This window comes from Myotis lucifugus, unplaced genomic scaffold (genome assembly GCF_000147115.1).
Source record: "Myotis lucifugus unplaced genomic scaffold, Myoluc2.0 scaffold_158, whole genome shotgun sequence".
NCBI classification, from domain to species: domain Eukaryota; kingdom Metazoa; phylum Chordata; class Mammalia; order Chiroptera; family Vespertilionidae; genus Myotis; species Myotis lucifugus.
Window position 1 is genome coordinate 1,671,976 of NW_005871206.1, and position 24,196 is coordinate 1,696,171.

Here is a 24,196-nt window from a genome sequence, read left to right on the forward strand (position 1 = left end):
TTATTATCATTGCTGTATGCACCCAATATTTTTTACTTTGTGTGTGCGTTATTTCCTCTTGCTCCTCACACCTTCCATCAGGACTCATTCTTCTTATGCTTTAAGTGAAGGCTTGTTGGTACCAAATTCTCTCAGTTTTTGTATGTATGAAAATGACTTTTCACCTTTCATTATGGATATAGAATTGAAAATGACAAACATTTTCTCTCAGCCCATTGAAAATATCATCTATTGTCTTTTGATTTCTACTGCTGCAAAGAAGTAAGTTGTCTGTCACACTTTAAAAAATAATCTTTCTTTCCTCCCTCACTGCATTAAGATATTCTCTTTGTCTTTGGTGTTCTGCAACTTCACTGAGATGGATATGTATGCCCTAATTGGGATCTCTAGGATTTCTTGATTCTGTGGGTTGATGTATTTCACCCATCCTGGAAATTTTCAACCCTTATATCTTCCTATTGCCTCTGTACCATTCCTTTTCCTTTCCTTTAGGGACTTTAAAATTGCTAAAATTCTTGATCTATCCTCCATATTTTCCCCTCTCATTCATATTTCCTTTTTTGTCTCTCTATGCTGTGTTATAAAAATGTTTTTCAGGCCAGTCTTCCAGTTTACACATTCTCTTCGCATGTGATTGTTCTAGTAAATCTGTCCATTGAGTTCTTTTTCCCTAGAAGTTCTTTTTTTTTTTTCCAAAATTGCTTGAACATATTTTATAGTTCCTTTTCCTTGTGTATATTTTCATGCATGGATTTTATTATCGTACTAACTATAGATGGTGCCAGGTGGGTACTTGAAATAACGGGGACACTCTGTAAAGTGTATGATTGTCTAGCCGCTGGGCTATGCATCTGAAACTAATACAAAATATTATTGATTGTAAACTGTGATTTTAAAAAACCATATTAAACATGTTGTTTTATAGTCTTCATCTTACTCTCCAGGGTCTGAAGTTCTTGCAGGTTTGTTTCAGCTATCTGCTGCTCCTGGTTCTTAGTTCTTAGTACCATATTCCATTGTGTTTAGTTTCTTTCTTCCCCTCCTCTCGCCTCCCCCTCCCTCCCTCCTTCCCTCCCTCCCTCTCTCCCTCCCTCCCTCTCTCCCTCCCTCCCTCTCTCCCTCCTTCCCTTCTCCTTCCTTCCTTCCTTCCTTCCTTCCTTCCTTCCTTCCTTCCTTCCTTCCTTCCTTCCTTCCTCGTCCTACTCCTCCCTCTCCCCCCTCCCCCCTCCTCTTCCTTCTCTGCCTCCATTGCCTCTTCCTCCTCCTCTTTCTCTCTCTCCCCAACCCCTCTCTGTAATTTAAGTTTAACCTGATCATTTTCCTGGACATTTTATGTGTGGGGCTACTTTGAGGTCTGGGATAAATTTGGCTTCCTCTATAGACAATTCACTTTGTCTTCTGCCAGGTGCTGGAGGCATTACTATTTCCTGGGATGACTCCAGTTTCATTCTCTACTCAGGGTATTCAGACCACCCGAAGAGTGTGGATTTTTTGCTATAAATTGTGTCATGTTTTGTGGTGATTCCTGGCAAACGTGTACACACACACACACACACACACACACACACACACGCACGCACACCATATCCTCTCCAGCGTAAAGTCAGGCAGATTTTCCTTCAGGCTCCAGGAGGGTGTGGGAGGTGTTTCTAAAACCACCGTTCCATGGCAGGCTCGGCCTTGGGGGAGCCCATCTTTATGCTGGGAGATCGCTTATTACACTCCCCACCCTGGGCAGACCGGAGGCTTTAACTCCTTCTTCACAAGACTTACGAGGCCATGAATGCCAAAGTTCAATCTCCAGGTTCAACAAATGTCCCTGGAGCATGGCGCCTCACCTATGTCGCTGAGCTCCTCGTCACTCAGTCCCTAGGCTGCGGATCCGTAACTGTTCCGCTCACTCACTGACCCTCTTAAGAAATTGTTCTAACCCAGAATTCTTAGTTGTTTTTAGTAAGTGTATCGATTCACTTGCCATGTTTCCAGAAATGGAAATAGGTTTTATAGAAAAAGAAAACACTCACCTTTTATAATTCAGTAGTCTCCTTTTATATAGTGCAGATATACTCCTGAAAATTCACTGCAGTTTTTGTAGATTAATCATACTGTGTGTTTGGAAAGTGCTTTTAACTTTTCAAATTGTTTTCACATGTATCTGTGGTTCTCGAGGGGGTGGGACTGCCCTTCAGGGGAGTTTGGAAAAGTTGAAGGAGTTGTTTTGATTGTCGTTATAAATGGGGCCATTATCGGCATTTAGTGGGGGAGCCAGGGATGCTGAACTCCTACAGTGCATGGGACAGTCCTGCCCAAAGGGTAATTGTCCTGTTTCTCACATGACTTTTGAATGTCTCCCTGGACATTGAGAGACTAAATATCTGGTGAGATTTCAAGAGAGGAGGTGTGTGTTTTTTCTCTTATGTTCTTATCCCATGTCATAACCTAGGGAATTATTTTAAAAACTGTACTTCCAATAAGGCCCAGCTCATTTATGAGATTACCTTTTCTGTTTTCTCCACTTTGATAATCTTTACTTTGTCTTGGTATGTTATTTTTACTTTAATTAAAATTATAAGCCTGTTTCTTTTTTTTTTTTTAAATATATTTTATTGATTTTTTTTTACAGAGAGGAAGGGAGAGGGATAGAGAGCCAGAAACATCAATGAGAGAGAAACATTGATCAGCTGCCTTCTGCACACCCCCTTCTGGGGATGTGCCTGCAAGCAAGGTACATGCCCTTGACCGGAATCGAACCTGGGACCCTTGAGTTCACAGGCTGATGCTCTATCCACTGAGCCAAACCAGCTAGGGCAAGCCTGTTTCTTTTTAAAAAAATCTATTTTTATTGATTTCAGAGAGGAAAAAAGAGGGAGGGAGATAGAAACATCAATGATGAGAGAGAATCATTGATCGGCTGCCTCCTGCACGCCCCCTATTGGGGATCGAGCCCAAAACCCGGGCCTGTGCCCTGACTAAGAATTAAACTGTGACCTCCTGGTTCATAGGTCAACGCTCAACCACTGAGTCACATCAGCTGGCTTAATCCTCTATTTTTTATCATAGGCAAACAAGTCCAGTCTGTTATCACGTATCCTAACATTAGTTTCATTGTGGTGATCACCTCTGTTCCTTGTTTTCCTTAAATTCTAAATCCAAAACTAATATGTTCATTATAACTTGTTGCTGTCATCTTACTTTTTCCCTGTGCCTTTCAGTGGAAGCATGCCAGTGCATTTATAGATAGAACTAGATTTGTAGATTGAACTAGAAATAGCAGCAAATCACTTAACAAAATGAAAGTTACTCAATAACTAAGTGTAGCAGGAGGACAGCCATAGGATGGCATATAACCAAATGTGTGAGACTGTGTTTCAATAAACCTTTATTTACAAAAACAGGTGGTAGGCCCAATATGGCCTGAGGTTATAGTTTACTCATTCCTGCCTACATGCAATGCTACTTTTCAAAGCCCTCCAGACAGGCACACAGAAACACCCAGAAAAATCATGTGTAATTATAATTCTCACCTTCATACTTTCTGATTTTCCAAATTCTCTAACATGTATTATTATTTTTATGTATTACTTTTATGTGTGTGCATTTATTTTTACAACTCCTTTTAGTTATTTATCTTCTTGGGGGAGGAGTGTTCCATCACACACATACATAGTTCCAGACTGAAAAGACACAAGGGCTGTATTGTCAGACGTCTCCTTCCTACCCCTGTTCTGAGCCACCTCTGCGTCTTCGCCATGAGCCATCACTATTATTGGGTTCTCTGTGTTCTCCCAGAGATATGTGACCAGGTGCAGCCAAGTTAGCAGGGGTCCCGTGGTGCACAAGTCCAAGGGACACCATTTATATTGAGTTCCTAGGATGCCATCGACATGGACTACACTGGAATTGTGCCCCCTGGAGTTGTGCGATGCAGTGGCCTAACCAAAAAGGTTTATTTTGTGTGTGTAAATATACACTTACAAATATATGTAGATTTATATGTACATGTGTGTGTTTTTCTAACCCCCCCAACTTTTAAAGTGAAGCAGAGTATATTGTATACACTGCTCTGCACCTTACCTATTTCCCACTTAATAATATATCTCGATACTTTTCCCATATCCGTTTGTAAAATGTCCTCATTCTTTTGGATGATGATGATGGTGGTGATGGTGATGGTGGTCACACACGGAGTCCTTTGTGTGTGCCAGGAATTGTCCCAAGCGCTTTGCATGTATTAACTCCTCCAGTGCTCACAACAGCCCCAGGAGACAGGCACAGAGGTCAAAGGACTGACCCCAAGTCTCGGCTCAATGTGCTCCCCCTCTGAGGTTCAAAAAGAATTCTCCCTGATTCCTTCCAGTACTTGTGTGGCATCGTGCTTCACGGTTCAGTCTTCCCTCCATTTGGAGCTCTCCCTGCTGTCAGTATGAGATAAGGATCCAACTTCATTTTTCCTGGTGGCTCCAGTTATTCCCAGCTGTTTCCCCGCTGCTTCCAGATGCCCGCTTCCCCACGTGTGCAAGTCCTGAGTGACGTGGCCTGTTTCAGACTTTATTCCAGCATCTGTCTGTGTGATCACATGCCACACTGTTTGACTTTTTAAAAAATATATATTTTTATTGATTTCAGAGAGTAAGGGAGAAGGAGAGAGTTAGAAACATCAATGATGAGAGAGAATCATTGATCGGCTGCCTCCTGCACGCCCCCTACTGGGGATTGAGCTCGCAACCCAGGCATGTGCCCTTAACCGGAATCAAATCCAGGACCCTTTAGTCTGCAGGTCGCCGCTCTATCCACTGAGCCAAACCAGCCAGGACTGAATTTTTTTTTAATTAAGTCTTTATTGTTGAAAGTATTTGTTTGAATTCTTGAGGTTTTATAATTTGTGTTACTATCTGGTAGGGTTTCATTTCCTCATTAATTTCTCAGAACTATCCTGGATATTCCAGACTTGTTTATTTTTCCACATTAATTGTTTTTTACTGTGGGAAAATATACATTGTGTAAAATTTCCACTTATTTTTAAGTGTACAATTCAGAGGTATTAAGTACACCTATATTATTGTGCTACCATCACCACTATCCATTTCCAGTATTTTTAATCCATTTCCAGAATTTATTTTTATTATCTCAAGCTGAAACTTTGTACCCATTAAACAATAGCTCCTGTTCTCCTCTTCCCCCAGCCCCTGGCTGCCACCATTCTGCGTTCTTTCTCTATGAATTTGACTACCGCAAGTACCTCAAATAACTGGAATCATACAGTATTTGTCCTTTTGTGTCTGGCTTATTTCACTTAGCATATTGTCCTCAAGGTTCATTCACACTGTAGCATATATCACTTCTTCATTCCTTTCCTTTAAACTTTTTAAAAAATGTTTTTATTATTTTAGAGAGGAAGGGAGAGGAAAAGAGAGAAACATCTATTAGCTGCCTCTTGCACACCCCTAATGGGGATCGAGCCTGCACCCTGGGCATGTGCTCTAACCGGGAATTGAACAAGTGACCTCTGGGTGCATGGGATGATGCTCCAGCAGCGAGCACACCAAGCTATTCTTCCTATAGAGGAATACAATTCTGACGTGTGTAGATGCCACATTGTTTATTCGTGCATCTGTTAGTGGACACTGGGTTGTTTCCACCCTTGACTCCTGTGAATAATACTGCTATACACAGAGGTGCACTCCACATTAATTCCAGAATTAGTTCATTCAGGTCCAAACAAAAACATCTTTGTGTTTATAATTATCCTCTGTCCTCCCCCCCAGCCCCCCATCCACACACCCCCCAAGAGTCACTTAGTATTTGGTTCCATCACAGCACGGCCCAGAGACCTTTCTGGACTTCTCTTCCATGGCCCGCGGTGCCGCCTGTGGTTTGCCTGCCCAGCATTCCTTCCTTCTTCTAATAAAGCTGTAAAGCTGCTCTCCAGTCTCCCACTTGGAAAACCACCTCTCCTTCGCTCTCCATCCAGGACTCCAGCCTCTGGCTCCAGGAGTTGGTTCTGAGGGACTTTACTGGAACTTTTGATAATAAATTGCTTTTCTTGCACGCACCGGCAGACCCTACCCTCCTCCAGCCTAATGGAGCTCTTGGGGTCCCCAGATGTGCCCTGGCTTCCTGGCCCCTGGAAGGCCCTCCTTGCAAGCCACATCCTTCAGGGGCCCCTCTGCTTCTCCCTTGTCTGTAACTTCGGGGCTGCTGGCCTCCTTTCCCTGCCGTGAACCCCTCCATTCTGTTTAAGAGCCATCTTTGCACCCGCCTGATCCACTGGTAGGCCCTCCTCACGTGGGCACAGGCCCCATGCCTCTCACCTCTCCATCGCCCACGGCATTCAGTGCAGTGTTTTTTCACATAGTAGGTGCTGATTTGAATTGGGTTAAACTAAGGTCATCTCCCTCTGCTGGCTTAGGCGCAAGTACAGCAACCAAAGCCCTGCCACACCAGGCCCTGGACTCAGGGGATTGTTACTGCCACTGTCCTGCTGGTGACCTGCGATGTCTGGGTACAATCTATTTCCCCTTAGGGTCTGGCTTTGCATTCTGATTCTGGTCCCCTGCAGGGTCCTATGTGTCCTGGGTCTCTACGCCTGAATCACCACCCTCCCTGTCCAGCTCTGCACTGAGTTCTGAACAGCAGGAGGTGGGTGGAGGGGGTGGCCTGCGGATAGGATCCCCTTCATGTCTGGGTCACTCGGTGGTGGGCTCTCCACCCTCAGTCCCAGCTCTCACCCTGCCTGGGAAGTTCTCTGCAGCTGATTTTTTGGTGAACATGTGTATGTTTGTGTGTTTCATTGCATTTCATGTCCATCTTGATTCTTCTTATTTCTAAACATTTAAAATGTATTTAACAAATGTTTTCTTGGTACTTCCTTTGCTCTGGGCATGTGTGGTGAATGAGGTAGGCCAGGTTTCTAACTCTCATGGTTTTGACATCCTCATGGATGGGGGAGGGAGCAACAGTTAGCAAGGAACATAAATTAGCACAGTAATTTCAGAGAACGAGAAGTGCTAGGAAGACGATAAAATAAGATGATGTGCTAGAAAATAACTTGAGGATAGGTGGGGAATATTTTAGGTTTCGGTGTTTCTACTTCCTTCTTCTTAGAATCCAGCTTCCATGCTGTTAGGAAGCCCATGCTGCCACAGGGAAAGACCCAAAGTGAGGATAATTGGTGCCCTCAGCTGAGCTCCCTGCAGGAAATAAACAAGGCAATGAACTAGAAAGCAGTGGGCTAGGAGGCGACTTTAGAGCTTGGTCAGAAAAGGCATTTTCGAGGAGGTAGTATTTGAACTAAGAATTGGAGAGTAATAAGGAGACATCCATACAGTGCGTGGAGAAAGAACATTCCAGGAGGAAGGAACAGCATATGCAAAGGGTCTAAGGAGGGAAACCTTTATTTTATTTTACTTTTTTATGGACATGGTAGGTATGATGGCAAATTTCTATCAGTAGGTTGGAAAAGCAGGCCAAGATCATATCACGTAGGGCCCTTTAGGCTATACCCGAGAGGTTGAGAGCAGCGGGAAGCCACTGGGGGATCTGGTCTGCATCACACAGAGACCGCTCTGGCTACTCTGAGGGAAAGGGGTTCTGGGGGAGTCCCAGAGGGCACATGAGAGGAAGAGCCAGTCTATAAGGTGGATTCCCTTCGCAAACATTTAACCTATGAAAGAAGCCAACAAATAAAATGGTACATTGCATATGATGCAGATGGGGACACTCAAGTCCAGAGAAGTCAGGTGACTTGAGCGATTGTACAGCACCGATCAGCAGTCCATGGGGCTTATGATGCAGATCAAGGAGATGGGGCATGTGCCACAAACACCATTTAGTTTAATTTCCCCTATTTTGCTTCAGTCACCAGTTTGGTAAAAGGAGAATTTCAGCCATCTGTAAGTAATCCAAATGCCTTACTAACCTGCCCACCCCCCACTCCCCAACACACACACACACACACACACACACACACACACACACACAGAAAAACAGAAGCCAGTTCCTAAGCTTGTACGCCTGCATCCTCCACAATTATTCCTCTGTATTATGGCTCTTGTCATCTTACATTATACATGAATAACTAATCAACCCAAACACAAACCTACTGATGAAAAAAAACACGCATGTTGGATCTAGAATATGAGCAGAGTAAAGAGTAATATTAATTTCACTGGTAAATAACAAAACCGGAGCAAACAGGAGCGATGCTAGGACAGGCATCTTATTTCTGAACACCTCTGGGAAAGGCAACGTCCCAAGAACAAGGGGAAGGGAAGCTAGCATCAGGTTGGCCATGTTTGAAGGGCACTAATGCCATCCCCTTTTGGCATTCATAAGCATAAGGAGTACATCCTGGGTCAACCAGCTGGCCATTTGAACCACCATCTGTTGGCTCACCCAGTTGAACAATCCATATATTAATCTTCCACTACTTCCTAACGGACATATAAGTGTTAGTCTTAACTCACCAACCAATGATCAAAGTGGACTTCTGTTTCTTGAGCTTCCATGGTGTGCAGCACCATGCTGGGTATTGTAGTAGGTGTTCAATAAATGCATCCATCCACGGACTTCCTAATGAAGTCTGTCTCTGTCTCTGTCATTTTCCCTGAAATGTGTTTTTGGCCACTAAGGATGAGCTCCTGATCTCCACTTTCAGGGAGCGGCCTGGAGCTTTCCTCCTCCTGGACATCTCAGTGGCATCTGACACAGTTGTCTTTTGTGATTCTGAGTTTTTCTGGTTCTAATCTTTCCTCCCTAACTGCCAGTGATTCCTTTTCCTCCTTCTGCATTTGCAAGTGCACATTTCACAGAGACTCTGTTTTTCTCTCCTGTCTCTCTGTCCCTCTAAGAAATTATTTGCATCTCATTTCAAATCAATGTGTATATCTATCACCATCTGTCATATTATATGCAAAAGTACCTATTTACGGGGTCTGTCCACCTAGATTTCAAGCTCCTCTTGGTGCCCCAGTGCCTGGCACAGAGCTAGCAGCTAGATGCTCAATACACACCAACCCCAAGGAGCAGACTCTATCCTCCAAACTATGCTTGCAGGTAGATTGGATAGAGACTATTATCCCCATTATATAGAGAGGGGCCTCCTCAGACGCTCAGGGAGGTTTAGTAAACATTGGAAACATGATTCCTGGTACTGGCGCCTGAGATTCTGTGTCTTCAGTGCAGTAAGCATTCTGATCGCGCCAATTGTAAAAGGACTGTCAGCCTATTCTCAGTGCTGTCTAAATACCAGCGTCCAATCCTTTTCATGCTCTTCTGAACAGCCTTAAATTTGCCAGTTCCTCTCTTAAAATATAGCCCGCAGGACGGAGCATAAAACTGCATGTGGCCTGACCCGCCAGCACACACCAGGATTATTGCTTCCCTCCTTCCACTCTCTGCTGTTCTATTAATAGAGCCTAAGATTGCATTAGGGTTCTCAACAGCCTCTGTGCGCTGTAGGTTTGCATCAGGCTTGCGATCAGCTAACCCCCCCAGGTCTTCCTCATGAACGCCTTCTGTCAAGCCAGGCCTCCCCATCAGCCACTGGGGCAATTGATTTTTTTTTTTTTTAATGCTCATGATTATCTATGACTCAGACTAGAAGATATAAACAAAGGTCTTGCCCTCCTTTCTTGTGTGGCATCTGCTGAGTGGGTGATGGGGTCTTGGGGGCCTGTTCAGAAGCCAGAGGCATGGCCAGCCACTGTTGAGACCTCCAGTATCATCGATCCCATCCACAAAAGCACGAGGATGGTGATGAAATTTCTTTTCTGGTTGGCTTCAAATTATTCCTACGTTCATTCCTCTTCCTCATGGATTATGATCCCTTCTTTATTTTGTTCTGATTCTTGTTCTTCCGACCCATGGGTACAGCCACATTTTTATTTCTTATGCTCTCTCCACGCGGTATTATTTTTAGCATGAATGTTTTACTCAGCAATTTGCTCTACAGTCTGTCCTCTATTGTCCCCACATCTAATATTTTCTCTTATTCTTTCCTCCCTCTGTCTCTGTCTGTGTGTCAGTATCATGTTTGGCTAAACGGATTTGACTTCCACCTACCTGAATACCCCCTTTCAGCGATTATGCTTCTCCTCTCTCCCTCTTTTTCTTGCATTACTTTTTTGCAGCCACTTGGAATTAGTTGTTTGGTGTGGGCTGTTGTGGCGGGTTTTGGGTTCAACTCTAGGAAACCCTTGGATCTGTGGGGGGTGGGTCTCAGAATTTGATAGCAGGACTTTGAAGTCTGGAATCTGGGGCCCTGAGGTGAGAAGGCTTCTCTTTCCTCTGCCAGTAGAGGGAACTGAAAGGCATGGGTACACGTAGGCGTTCCCACCATCGGCCAGAAGAGGGCGTCATACCCCCAGTCCTCCAACGCTGGAATTTCTCACAGAAATGGATCTTGTCTGGGTGGCCTCCTGCAGGCTCAAAGGTAGGATGGGATGACACTACAGCCAAGCGACTGTTCTGCTTTGGCCACCTCCAGTTGTGTGTAACTGGTAAAAAGGCAGAGTTTTCAAGAGGTGGACCCAACGTTGGTCCAAACTAATGGGTGGGTTTATGGGCCTGAGTTAGAAGCTTGCTGGGAAATTGGCAAGCTGGCGGGGGTGCGAGGCTGGCGGCGGGAATGACTACGAGATGTGTGGAGTTCCCAGATGGAAACTGCAGACTGTGCGAGGAGTCTGGGTGGAGGGGCCCTGCATGTTTCCAGCTGTGACATGTAGATTTCTGTTTGGCAAGGTGGGTCACGCTGGGGGTGGGGCAGGTTCCTAATTGGGTGTAGAGGTGTAAGGGAAGGTGATGGAGGCCCCGAGTCAACCGTTTCCAGGTGGAGTTAAAAGGCATAGCCATTTTCTTTTGGGGGCCCCGGCACCTTTCATCAAGACTAAGTTGGTAACTGATTAAAAAAGAAGAAATGGAAGATTAAGCCCGAGAGGCCAGAGGAGAAAATGGTTTCCAGGTGGGAAGGACTGCTACTCTATTAACACCGCCGGGTGTCCAGGCGGCCCACGGTCTCCCACCCGCCCCAGCAGTGCTGGGCCACTGCCAGCTCTAGGAGGCAAAGGGCTCCCAACTGCCAAGCAGTGAAGATGTTTAATAAAATATTTACCTGCGCGTATAAGAATAATGATGACAGAATGACAAACAGCAGTTAAACAGCTTTAAGGTGCACGGGCGAGCAGCTCTGGGATATTTTTAATGAGAATGGTAACTTTCTGTGTAATTCCTGAGGCTTACCTCTTGTGGCTACCATACTCAGACTCATATGAGAGAGCTATGGTTGGGGAAGGGCTTACCAGGATGGCATAGGCAAGCATGTCAAACTCACGGCTGGAGGCATGTGGCCTGCCGGCCGTGAGTTTGACATGCTTGGCATAGAGCATCCCCTGCAGGAAACTGCCATCCAAAGGGGCTGGAGCCAGCCTCACTCCCAACTCCAAGTCCTGTCCACCTCTTGTAACTCACAGAGATGAAAGACTTCTGATCCCTGTCCCCGCCACGCCCAGAAGGCTCCTCGGCTGTGGTCATTCAATGAATGATGTTGATACTAATTAGGAGTCTGCTCTGTTCTTATTCAGCTGGATTTGTATGCAGCATTGGTCCTGGTTGGGTGTGATAATACTGAGGTGGAGACCAGGAAGGAGGAAGGCAGAGAAGACAAAAGGGAGCAAAACTCTTCCCCTCAGCACCAGGCTTCTAGCTGGGTCCAGTGTGAACATGCAAAAGGAAACATTTAGCTGAACATGTTTTATTTTTATTGTTTCCTCCTTTAGGGAGCCTTTTGCATTTCCTTCCCCAGTTTGAAAAAGAAATAAAAACAAAACAAAATTTTTCTCTCATTTAAATTACAAAGACCTTTATGTCTCTGAATATATCAAACAGTTAGGAGTAAGTAAATTACACATAAAGATAGTTGCATGTTAGATCAGTAGAGCGTTTGAAAAATAGAAGTTCACTTTCGGCCTTGCATACTTTTTTCATGTCCCCCCCCAAACCCCACTCCCCTTGTCCCCCCATAATTTATGCCTCCAGTTATGACTGTTAGAAAGATACCATCTTGGTTTTCCCATATTATTCAGTCCAGAAGAAGGACCGACTTAGGAGCTATACACACAGGCTTATTTTCTGTTTCTTGGAAGAAAACAAACTAGCCCCGAATTTCAGATCATGCTCAGAAGTCCTAATTCTTGAGGAAATACAAAGGGCCCATTACTTTTAGACATGGAATTTATACTTGCTGGAATTTTTAGGAGTAAAAATTCATTTCACTAAATATTTTCTGGTTAAAAGATGGTTTGCTTTTTTTTTTTTGGTGCCTAGTCTGCCATGGCAGTTCTTGAGAGTGAGGCTTGTAACTCCAGGAGACAGATAAAGTGAACAGACTCCTTAATCAGCAAGGCGCTCGGCGTGGCAGTGAAACGTAATACCAAGAAGTAAACAAAGAGCATTGTGTGAAAAAGCGAGTTTAAATTAACCTAGCTTTTCCAATTTGAAAACATGCTCACGGTTGTTAGTAACTGAGTCGAGACATTTAAATCATACATATACTTTCATATCTTGACAGTGACCTTTTATAAGTGTGCAGTGGGGATAAGAAGATGAGCAAAGAGATGCTCCGGAAAGAGCAGTGTAGGTAATTGAACATGAAATGTGTTGCAATCTGATAACATTAATAATACGCAATCACTACTTTAAATCTAATATGCAGTTCATTTGGCCAGGGTCTAACTTACGCACTCTATAAATGTTAGCATATGAATCCTGTTGCAAACCTGTAAGTAAGCAGCTCTATTTCGGTGCATTTTGTAGTATCTCTGTTAATACTAATGTCATCTATTTCGTGTAACAGATTACCCCCAAAACTCAGTTGTTTCTACCAACAAGTATTCATGATCTCACACAGTATCTAGTGGTTGGGAATTGGAATGGCTTAGCTCAAAGGCCTGGCTTGGGGTCTCTCGTGAAGTAATAGTTGAGACGTGGGCTGTGGTAGCTGTCATCTGAAGGCTTGGCTGGGCCTGGCAGATCCACTTTTCTGGCAACTTAGTTCAGGTTGTCGACAGGAAACTGCCATTCTTCTCCACATGGGCCTCTTCATCGGGCTTCCTGAGTGTCTTCAGGATATGGCACCTGGCTTCCCCCAAAGCAAGATCCGAGAGAGAGAGAAAGGCGGCACCCACATGCCTTCTATGATCCAGACTCAGCAGTCACCCACCATCATTTCCTCCCTACTCTGTTCATTAGAAGCCAGTGACTCAGTACAGCCCACTCTCAGGGGGAGGGGACTTAGGCTCCCCTTTTGGAGGAATACTAACAAATTTATGGATATATTTTAAAACTGCCGAGACCCCAGAGGGGCAGTTGAGGCTGATGGTGGCTTATCAGCTCAAGGTCACTGAACTCCTAGTAAGACCCACATGCAAGGCAGCAGGCCATTTTATTTTCCTTCGGCTATGCCATCCACACACAAAGCAAAACAGAAAACCCCACATTCCTGAAATCACCGCCTAGAAATCCAAAATCTGCCTCTTTCTAATGGCCAGGATTGTCTGAAGGCATTAGGAGGCTTTATGTTTGGAAATGAGTGAAATGGACACTACACTGGAAGGTAAGAGTCCGCTTTCCTCTCAATCACCTCCATGACCTTGAGAAAATACCACTTGTCTCAGGGGTGGTTTCCTCCTTTGTAACCAGAGGTGCCAACCGAGTGGATCCCAAACGTGGTTGCCCATCACAGCCCTCTGGGGAACGAGAGACTTACTGCCTTACATTAAGTCTTCCCACTCACAACCTCCAGGAATCTGCATAATTAAAAAGCAGTCGGATGGGCTGCTATGCAGACAGCACGCCCTGCTGGAGTACATGATTTCTCATGCTTCCAGCACTAACGTTATCTGAACTCCTCCCTTCCAACAAAACATGCCCAGGTAACTCACTGGTTCTGACCCCCATTACAGTAATCAGGGGAGTTAAAAAAAAAAGATGCCTGGGGGCCCTCCCCAAGCAAAACAAGTCAGACATTCTGGGACGGAGCCCAGGGATCATTATGGTTGTTTGTTTTCATCGGTATGTTGTAAAAGAATTATGTTCAGCCTTGGTTGCCTATTCGGATCACTTGGGAAGTTTTTAAAAAGGCCACTACCCAGACTGTCCCTGGACCGACCGGTTAAATCCGAATCTCGTAGGTGGAACCAAGCATCAGTACTTTTTAAAGTTCCCAGGTAAATGTAATATAGCTGCATGGACCTGTGTTTGCCTCATTTGAGTTCATTTAGTGCTGCCTTACCCACAAAAGATTATTCAGAAGCAAAATTACTCAGAAATCTTAGATGCTACAGCGCTCTGAGAAACAAGTGCATTCAAAGTGAAGGTATTAAAAATTAAATGGAAGTGAGTTCCATTTATGGTAATATTGTTGACTAAAGAACTTGAAAATCCTCCTATTATAAATCATCTATAAATACTGGTCAAAATGCAATAAACACCTATTGAAATGAGCTCATAGGACAGCAAGAGAAGGCCCCCAGTGCAAGAAGCAAGAGGGAGATGACATGGTGAGCAAGCACGCAGAGGCAGAGCTGGTCTTGGGCAGGTTTGCCGGTCTTGACAGTCTAAAGGTTGGGCATCAGAATGGAAAAGAGACTGCGGTTTGGGCCTGTTAAAAATGGGGAGATGGAACTGAGATCCCCACATAAAGCTGGAACCCTCCAAAGGATGAATCATTATAGAAATAATTCATTGGAAAAAAATCTCCCCAATGGCACAGGAAGACAAGAAAACCTAACTGTCTTGGCATGAGTTGAAAGTGGAGAAAAAAAGTCTTTGCTGAGGATTTGGGACTACAGCCCAGCCTTCATGTAAATTTGGGGCTGGAATTTACCTTACCTGTATGGTCTAGAAACCCCAAAGCTGAAAAATGAATATAAAAATGCAGACCCAATGCTAAACTACAAAATATACATGGATACAATCCACCATGTCCAAGATGTGGTAGATACAAGAGTCCCAGGAATCTTAGACAATAGAACTATCAGATAGATTATAAAACAAGTGAGTTAAAAATTATTAAAGACATAAAAGAACATTTGAAATCATGAGAAAATAGCCTAACTGTATTAAAAAAGAAGGTAGGGGTACACCTGCATGCTGAACCGCGGGGCGGCAACGAGAGCGACCTGTCCCTCCTCCCCCAGGCCTTGCCCCTCGCCCTTGCCTTTGCAGGGGATGCCTTCTACCTGGCTGTGGGCGGGGCCATGGCCCAGCACAACTGGTCCCACATCACCTCAGTGCTGCAGGACCACCAGTTCTGGTGCCAGTTCAGCGACAGCTCAGAGGACCTGGGCATGATCAGCATTCAGGCCTGCCAGCCGGGCCATCCTCCAGGAGGTGCTGGATGCAGACCTGAGCAACAAGGCCTTCCCCTTCTCCACCCACAAGCTGGTGCGAGCCGGCAGGCACCTGGTCTCCCCGGACTTCGTGAAGAGTGGGGACTAAGCCTGGAGAGGATGGGGGTGGCCTACCCTGCCTGGGCTCACCTGAAATCTCCCTTTGACCCTGGCAACAAGAGAGTGAAGGGGGCCCTAACCGGTCTGGCTCAGTGGATAGAGCGTCGGCCTGCGGACTGAAAGGTCCCAGGTTCGATTCCGGTCAAGGGCATGTACCTTGGTTGCAGTCGCATCCCCAGTTGGGGGTGTGCAGGAGGCAGCTGATCGATGTTTCTCTCTCGTCGATGTTTCTAACTCTCTGTCCCTTTCCCTTCCTCTCTGTGAAAAATCAATAAAATATATTTAAAAAAAAAAAGAGAGTGAAGGGGATCTATTGATGGGCCTATGGGCAGGGCCCCAGCTGCTCAGGCCGCCAGAGACCTGCCCCCACCCCCCATGGCTCGAATGGGGCCTGCACCACCCTGAGCCCGGGACCTGGGCCCCGACCAGAGCTTGGGCCCTCCCTGCTCTCAGACCAGGCCTGCTAACCCGACAGATGTGGATAGAGAGGGTGGAAAGAGGACCCGAGGGCCCAGTCTCTGGTCACTGACCAAAAGGTGGTCTCTAGTCCATCCATCCCCCAAACATACCTGTAGTGTCTTGGGCCAGGACTGTGACAAGCTTCCTAGAAGGTGCTGAGTAGCGGACAAGCCCAGCGCACAGGCAGGGGGGCTCCACCTGCTGCTCCGGGCGTTGGAGTTTTCAAGGCCCGCCCCTGAATCGGGGACAGAGCAGGATTGATTAGTAATGTCTGCCTTGGGCACAGTATGGAAGGCATCGCAAATGTGCCAGGCAGGCGCAGGTCCTCTGATTAAGATTGCTGGGCAGCATGGCCTGTCCCCAATCCCAGGACGGGTGGAAAGGTCTTCCTGCCTTGATCTCCCAGTTTTTCACACGGAAAGCCTTCCGAGAGTTCTCAGTGTGAAGTTCGGGGGCAAGGAGCAGGGCCCTCGGGTTAGTGCCTTCCCTCACCCATGCAGAAATGCCATCTCCTACCTCAGTTTCCCCAGGAGCCCTTTGATGATCATGTCTCAGTAAGAACCTGACAGAAAAAAAGAAGGTAAGTATGAAAGGGAACTAAATACAACTTCTAGAAATCACACATATAATCATTGAAATGAAATGCTCAGTGGAGAGTTACACAGCAGATTAGACATAGCTGAAGGAAACACTGCAAGTGGACCTGAGGAAATTGCCCGGGAAGCAGCAGAGAGAGACAAAGTGAAGGGAAGTCTGGGAGAAAGGTTCGGAATGTGCCGCACAGAGGGAGAAGGTGCATTATGCACCTACTACGAGTAGCAGAAGGAGAAAACTGAAAGAAAGCAAGGGAGACAGGATTTATAGAGACAATGACTAAATGTTTTCCAGATTTGATTAAAAAACACACACACCAGGAATCCTGAAATTTTGGATGTACAATGAATCTTGAACCAGGTAAATGAAAAGAAATTCATACCTGACCACAGCATGGTAAGAATGCAGGGAGCCAAAGACAAAGAGAAAAACCTTAAAACCAGAACAAAAAGGCAGATTACCTACAAAGGAATGACATTTAGACTGACAGCAAGTGTCTCAGCAATAAATAGAGACACAAGAAGACAGTAAAAATGTGCTGAGGGTAAAAGAACTTTCAATTTAGAATTCTGTGCCCAGAGAAATCATCATTGGAGTATAAGAGTGAAATAAGACTATATTAATGGAGAAAGCATTCACTCACATACCCTCCCTGAAAGAATTATTGAAAGATATGTTTCAAGGGAAAAGACTAGTACCTAGAAAAAAAGGAATAGTATGCTAGAAACAAAGGTGAATAATATGGTAAACGTGTACATCTGAACAATGATTATATAAAACTGAAATGACAACAGTGATTAAATTTAGGGGTGCAAAAACCAGGAGGGTCTAAAATAACAAGCAATAGTAACATGTAAAAGGGAGCATGTAGTTGAAGCTGGATCATTCTTAGTTTATTGTTGTTTTAGGGGGGATTGGATTAAATGTACATGTTAAAAATTGTCATCACTAAAAGAATAGAAATAGAACTTACAACTTCTGAATTAGTGAAAGAGGAAAGGGAAACCAAAAATTCTTGATCAATTCAAAAGAAGAGAAGAAAGGAAGTAAGCAAGAAACTTATAGAGAAAGAATAAATATAAGGTGCAAGATGAGAAAGAGGACAAGTTAAATATGTCAGAAATCAGTAGATCCATAGGCCCTTTTATACAATGCTAGTGGGAGTACAAATTGGAAGAGCACTTTGGAAAACAGTTTAGCATTATCTTGTGAAGTTTTACAGTTACATATCTTACGAACCAGTAGTCACTCCAAAGAGAGATTCTTGCCCACATACTGCAGAGGAGAAGAATGATCATGACAGCTCTGCTCATAAAAGCAAAACGTTGGAACAACCCAAAAGCCTATGACAGTTGAACGGACAAACTAAACTGTGGCATAGTCATACAATGAAATACTATACAACTATGAAAAATAATGAACCTCAACCAGACACAACAATCTAGTTGAATCTTAATACTACCAACTGAATAAAACTAAAGCTTCAAATTCTTCATAAAATTTTAAAACAAGAGTGTGATAAAAACTTGATATAACTTTTTTTAAAGCCAAAGAGTAATATATACAAGACTGAGATTGGTGGTTACTTCAGAAGGGGGAACAGATGGGGAGGAGCACATAGGTAATTGTAAGTCATTGTTACTGTTTTAGTTCACTAGTTGAGTAGGTTTACAGGTATTCATAATATCAAAAAATAGAACAAGGCCATGAATATACCCAATGATGACAGTATATTTATGCCAGAGATTCTGATTAATATATTCTTGTGCCCCTAAATTCCATTAAAAATATCAGCCATCGCCCTAGCTGGTTTGGCTCAGTTGATAGAGCGTCGGCCTGTGGACTAAAGGGTCCTAGGTTTGATTCTGGTCAAGGGCATATGCCCAGGTGCAGGCTCGGGTTGCAGGCTCGGTCCCCAGCAGGGGGTGTGCAGGAAGCAGCTAATCAATAATTTTCTCTCATCATCGATGTTTCTCTATCTCCTTTCCTCTCTGAAATAAAAAATATATTAAAAAATATGTCAGCTATCACATTAAATGTAAATGGACTAAACTTCCAGCCAATGAAGTAAATAAAAAACCAATACTCAGCTATACGTTGTTTACAAGAGACTCAATTAAAAATTTAAGACATAGATAGTAAGGTTGAAAGTAGAAGGATGAAAAAAGATATGCCAGGCAAATGCTAACTAGAAGTGTGAGTGGTTATATTTATTGCAGGTATAGACTTTAAAGCAAAAAGCACTAGATTTAAATATTATCTGTGCATATATTAAACAGTTCACTCAGAAAACATAATAAATCTAAGCTTGTATATACCTAATAGCATAGCCTCAAAATGCATAAAGCAGAAAGAGAAATAAAATGTAAAAATGAGAAAAATGCACAGTCATAGGTTTTAATAGCTCTTTTTGATGTACCTTACCATATTTTAAAAATAATTTTTCCCTCCAGGAAAATTTGAGAGATTTAGGGGAGAAATTGGCAAATTCAGTCAGGTAAGGAGATTCTTATTTATCACTATAAAAATGATAGATCAAACAGTCAAAATATTAGTAAGGCTATAGAAAATCTGGATAACATTATTAATGAGCTTGATTTAATAGACCCATATAGGAGGCTACACTTAACAATTAAGGGATACACATTCTTTTCAAAACCATATGGAATATTTATGAAAAACTGACGATTTACTAGAGCAAGCTTCAATAGGTAACAAAGAATTTGCTTTATACAGACCACTTTCTCTGGCCTGAATTCAATTGTTAGACATAAATAACTAAAAATCAAAACAAAAAACCCTTATGTTTAGAAATGTAAACACATAGTGAACCAAAGAAAAAAATCATATTTGATATCTAAATATTCTTTGCCTGAAATGATAATAAAAATTCTATATATTTTGTGAAATGTAGTTTGAGTAGTACCCAGAGTGAAATTTGTAGCCTTAAATGTCAAAATTAAAAAACGAGGCCGGCTGGTGGGCTCAGTGGTTGAGCATTGACCCATGAACCAGGAGGTCACAGTTTGATCCCCGGTCAGGGCACATGTCCGGGTTGGGGGCTATATCCCTAGTAGGGGGCGTGCGGGAGGCAGCCGATAGATGATTCTCTCTCATCATTGATGTTTCTATCTTTCCCTTCCTCTCTCTGAAATAAGTAAGAACATTAAAAAAAAAAATGAGAAGGCTGACAAGTAATTACTTTAAGCCACCAATTCAAGAAACTTTTTTTTTTAAATATATTTTATTGATTTTTTACAGAGAGGAAGGGAGATAGAGAGTTAGAAACATCGATGAGAGAGAAACATCGATCAGCTGCCTCCTGCACATCTCCTACTGGGGATGTGCCCGCAACCCAGGTACATGCCCTTGACCGGAATCGAACCTGGGACCCATCAGTCCACAGGCCGACGCTCTATCCACTGAGCCAAACCGGTTTCGGCTCAAGAAACTTTTAAAAAGGCAACAGAACAAACCCAAAGAGAACAGAAGGAAGAAAATAACATATGGTATATATTAATAATACTCTATATCTTATATATGGTATATGTTCTCCTATATAAGAATATGAGATATGTTAATAATATATAAAAGCAAAAATTAATGAAACAGATAACAGTGTTAAACTAAAAGTTGATCCTTTGAAAACACTAGTAGAAAGTAGGAAAAAAGCACCAGTTAAGAAAGGGGGATCTCTGGCACAACTGACTCAGAAAAGGGAAGATACATATACAATAATATTTGGAATGAAAAAATGGATATGGAGATGCAGCAGAGAAAATATATTGAGAAAACTATGAACTGCATTTTGTCAATAAATGTGAAAACCAAGATGGTATGGATAATTTCCTTGAAAAATTTAATGTGTAAAAATTGACTCGAAGTATAAAACCCAAAGAGATTCATAACTATTTTTTTTTTTTTTTTTAAATATATATTTTATTGATTTTTTACAGAGAGAAAGGGAGAGAGATAGAGAGTTAGAAACATCGATGAGAGAGAAACATCGATCAGCTGCCTCCTGCACATCTCCCACTGGGGATGCGCCCGCAACCCAGGTACATGCCCTTGACCGGAATCGAACCTGGGACCTTTCAGTCCGCAGGCCGACGCTCTATCCACTGAGCCAAACCGGTTTCGGCGAGATTCATAACTATTAAAGAAATGGAATCAGTAGTTAAAAATCAGCCTAGGAAATGTTTATACCAGAGCCAGACATTTTACCGGCAAGTTCTACCAAACAGTCAAGGAACACATAATTCCAATTTTATACACACTGTTCCAGAAAATGGAAAAAGAAAGAACATTTACCAGTTCATTTTATGAGGCCAGTATAACCAGACAAAGGCAATACGAGAAGGGAAAATTACAGCCAATTTGACTCATGACATGGATAAAAAAAAAATCCTACAATGAAATTAGATGTTGACCTTCATTCATTCATTCATTCATCCTTTCAGTCATTCAACAAATATTTATTGAGTGTCCACCATGCACCAACAGGCACTGTGCTAATAAACGGAGAGCTTAGGGCTTGAGGGAGGAGATGAGCAATAAAGCAAATGATCACACAGAGTAAGGTACATAGAGGACATTCTGGCAGGATAATAACAGTACATACTAAAGGGTATCTGACCTGGTCAGAAAGGTTAGGGAAAGCTTTCTAGACATATTACTGGAATAAGAATGGGTGTGGGAAGAATGTTTAGGAGGCTATTGCAGGGGTTCAAGTGGAAGATCTGGGATGCAGTAACAGGAAAGGTGAATTTGAGAGAGATGAAGGAAGACCTAAATACCACATACTACAGACTTTCATGATGGATTGCACATGGGAACGGGTCAACCTTGTTTCTAGGATGATAGAAGGAACCTTAAAAGAGGTTCAGATTTAGGGGGAAAAAAGCAAGGTTTGGACATGTTGAGTTTGGGGAACTTTAGGAAGGCTAAATCCAGATGTTGAATAGGAAATTAACTGGAACCTAGAGCTCAGTGGGGAGGTCAGGCTGAAGATTTTGAGGGGCAGCAGCACGTAAATGGTATTTAAACCCATCTCAGAGGAGCTCACCCAGAAGAGGGTGTGAAGCTGGGGGTTGAGGATGAACACTAATATTGAAAGCAAAGAGGAGGAGTCCGGGCAAAGAGACAGAGAAGGAATGGCTGGGGAGAGAGGAGGAGAGCCAGAAGAATGTGGGCATCAAGGATGTGAAGGGAAGAGTGAGTTACAAGAAGGGAGTGTCCAACAGTATCATGAGCTGTCGAGATTTTAAGGGTGGAGGACTGACATCCTGCTTCTGTAATTCTTCTGACCCAGGAGCTACGTTAAGTGAGTGAACTGGAGAAGAAATGCTTAATAATAATAATAATAATAATAATAATAACCTATTATAATCCATGCAGTGAAAGGGACAGCAGGAGGGAATTTGGGGGGACAATGAAAGTCTTCTGGATCTTGATTATGGTGGTGGTTACCCAACTCTAGGCATTTGCTAAAACTCATAGAATTATAGAATACAAAGAGCAAATGTTACTGCATATAAATTAAAAATAAATAAGTAAAAACAATGTAGTAATGGAGATAAAAAATCTAGCTCTTTCTCAATGACTTTGTAACTGCAGTGCTAGCCCCTCTCAGGCTTTTAATTCAGTTCGCTGTCAGCTTGTGCAGGTCCACAACAGGGAACAAGGACACCCTACTCTTGCCTCGTGAAGGACAGAATAAATATGCAGGCAGCAGAGCCAAAGGGCATTGCACTGGTGGCCAGAACCCCTTTTAAGAGCTGACTGGTGGGGGCAGGGTACGGCCTGGTGAGCTTAACTTCTCTGGGACCCTGATGTAAAATGAGGGGGTTGGGTCAGGAAAGGCCTCTCTACCTCTGATGGTCGGCAGTTCTAGCATAAACATCCCAAACACAATCCTTTTAGCTCTGTTGTCTGCATTTGTTATTGAGAATAAAAGAATTACTGTAATAGCAACAGGCTCTTCAACATGTGAGACCCTATATGATTTGGGAAGCAGCTTGAAGTTACAGAAAATGCTTGGGCTTGTGGTATAAAGCTTTAAAGCGTCTTCTAAAAGTCATGTGAAGTAATGATTGATAATAAGCATGACCCTTCTAGGTTTACAGTGAAAAGGGGACTTTTACATTTGCTTATTTCAGTCCCTCTTCTCAACCCATCAATCCCGACCGGGAGAAGTTATCTCAGTTTAGGAGACAGGGAGATTAAGAGAGTCTGGTCATACAAGCTTTGGCTGGTGTTGAGATTTTCCAAATCTTCCACTTTTCCAAGACCCACAGTGGGTTTGGTAGTTTTGGTGTTGAGTGTATTCCATTGTGTCCTAATCCTATCACATTTAATGGAAAAGTGTTTACTGGGCATCGATTCATGCTTAACACTAGTCTGAGTGTTCGGTGACCCACGGCTTTGTTGCCCCTCATGCTATATTAAGTCAGGGTATTGTAATAATTTAAAACAATAAGGGTAATTGTTTTAAATACCCTATAAATTGATCCAGCCTGAATTTGGCCAGCCTGGAATCTGCTGGGGAAGTGTGAGATGCCTCTGGGAAGCTACAAACATCTTTTTAGAATTTTCAGTGAGGAAGGGATGAAGTCAGTATTAAGCTCCTACTGTGTGCCAGATCCTGCAGCTGCACCACACCTAAGGTGGCAGGTAGCGGGTGAGAGGAGTGAAAGGGGGGAGTCTGAAGCTACCCTCAGCTACCTCCCCAGATGGTGGGGAGTCTTGGACTCTTAATCGCAAGCATACTATGGAAAGGTTGGGGGAGGAATTTCCTAAAATAACTACCCTTCCCAGTCATCCCAGAAACCCTTCAAAACTAATTTTTTTACTATATACAAAATTTTGCTTTGAATCTCAATCATTTGACCTTGACCCCTATAAACGTATTTTATTATTTTTTAAAACGCTGTATGATTAACGTGGAAACCCTTTCTTCGGTGCTTTCTCACCACTGGAATCGCGTCAGTTTCTCAAAGTTCCAAAATAACCTTTCCCGGGCACGGATTCGTACCTCTGCCGGGGAAGGGCGGGGAGCGGCGCAAGACTTGCCGGTGTGGAGCGAGAGCCAAGCAGAACTTCAGCGCGAAAGGAAAATAAAACTTGTGGCTGGTGTTTGTGCGAGAGGGTCTCGGTCATCCAGAAGCCCCCGGATCCTGGGAGATCTCGGGGGCCGCCCAAGGAGAGCCAGGGTTTGGGTTTGATCCCGACGTCCTTGACCTAAATTTCTGCGCGGTGGCTGGAAAAAGGGCGCAGAACCGGGCGGGCGCCTGGTGCCATCCCCGGATCCCAGCGGCCGCGGCCAGCGAACTTGAATGGAGAGGCCGAACTAGCGGGGGTGGGGGTCGTCTTCTCCCCTGTCCGACCGAGGATCGGCCGCTCGCTTCCCGCGCCTCCCCCTTCCCCGATCCACCCTTTCCTCGCAGCCCATGTGATCCAGGGAAGTCGGGGTGCGCTCCTCACGCCCGGCGCCCCGGCCCGCCCGGAGGCGGGGCCCCCTCAGGCCGCGGGGTTCGTGCACCGCCCCGTGGGTCTGGCGCGGGGCTGGGGGGGTGCCGCCTGTGCGCGCGCGGGCACGCGCGGGGGCTGCACCGGGGTGCGTGACGTCACCGGCATTG